This window comes from Sinocyclocheilus anshuiensis, unplaced genomic scaffold, assembly GCF_001515605.1.
Source record: "Sinocyclocheilus anshuiensis isolate Anshui unplaced genomic scaffold, SAMN03320099.WGS_v1.1 scaffold476, whole genome shotgun sequence".
NCBI classification, from domain to species: domain Eukaryota; kingdom Metazoa; phylum Chordata; class Actinopteri; order Cypriniformes; family Cyprinidae; genus Sinocyclocheilus; species Sinocyclocheilus anshuiensis.
In genome coordinates, this window is record NW_015554139.1 from 1,895,335 (window position 1) to 1,896,944 (window position 1,610).

Genomic DNA, 1,610 nt, shown 5'->3' on the forward strand with positions numbered 1-1,610 from the left:
CACACGCTGTATACGCTTATAAGAAAGATCTTATATATACATATATTTGTTATAATGTTGTAAGAAACTTTATTATTATTATTATTTATTTTAATTTAATTTGATTAAAATCATGTAAAATCATGTACTTGTAACAAAGATGAGAAGACAATAAAAGGGTCTGTTGTTAGAATATAAGCTACCACTGGGTGCTGCTGTGTCTCCATACTCTCAGCATTAGCCCCTAACAACTGGACTGAAATAAACATGATGTGTTTCCAAACACAAGGGAATAACTTCTGTTTATTACACTTCAATGTACAAGTTGAGCAATAACACTTACTCTCTGTTGCTATTTAGTGGTATGACAAACAAACATGATTTTTTTATGCTACTAATTCACTGGCTGCATTTTGGCTGTGCATATGCTTCGGCAAGACCTTACTAATTAGGCCCCATGCCTGCAATTAATGAGTTTAAAGAAAACTTGTTAAAGTCAAAATGGCAATGTGCTATTTACTTGAAAGGAATTTGACTTATGGGTATTATGGTATATGGAGAGCCCTGCTACCTAAACATAATGAGGGGCTAGCAGTAAAACAAGAGAAATATTGGAGAAGGCTGTGTGTCTCCCTTTAGTTAGCTGGGCCAGCCTGGGTGTGATTATGTAAAAGGACTATTCGCATGGACAGTGATTTTTCAGTGCCAAAATTTCTAATTTCTGGCAACATGAAAGTGGTGTAAAGAGTACCTGAAAACCATACTTGAGTAAAAGTACAGATACCTTACAGTGAAAATTACTCCATTAAAAGTTAGGTACACCAATTCCAAAACAACTTGAGTAAAAGTCTTAGAGTATCTGATTTTAACACTAAAGTATTTTACTTATATTAAATGTAGGCTCAAAGATGCACTAGTCAAAGAGACATGCCAGTAAAAAACAAGAAAGAGTTGATTTGTGAGAAGAGCAATCACGTTTATTTTCTAAAACCAAAATAAAACTCAACACCTCAACATTATAATGGATAAATACAGTAAGGTTAAGTACAATTAAAAAAGTCAAAGCCTTCTTGCACTGGATGTGCTGCATCAGCCTTCAGCTGCAGTCATGTCCTCATCTCATATATAAAACACCTGTGATTCACAGCTACTTGCTAAGGAACTTGCATTCACATAAGTATAGCCTTGTTGACAAGTTTGGGTGAATAAGGGCAAAATGCACAAGATATAGTACGGGCGGATCTAGAAAATAATTTTTAGGGTGGCAAAGGGGTGGCATGGGGTCTATGAGGGGTGGCAACACCAAAGCAAGCCCCCATGAATAGTTTTTGGGGATTTATGGTCTGACATACACAGTTGTGTTCACAAATATTGTATTACCATTAAGTAATCATAGTTTTGAAAACAATGTTTGATTTTCTGTTATTAACAGAGGTGGGAGTGTCTGTAATCACTCAGAACAAAGTCTATCAACCATATACTCTAGCAACACCCCAGCAACTGCATAGCAAGAGCCTAGCAACCACCCAGAATATCCTAGCAACCAATTAGCAACACTTTGATATTATTGATTTCTTTCTAATGTCAGGAAATTCAAAAGTGTTTGTTGCTCTTAAACTTGCACTAAACGT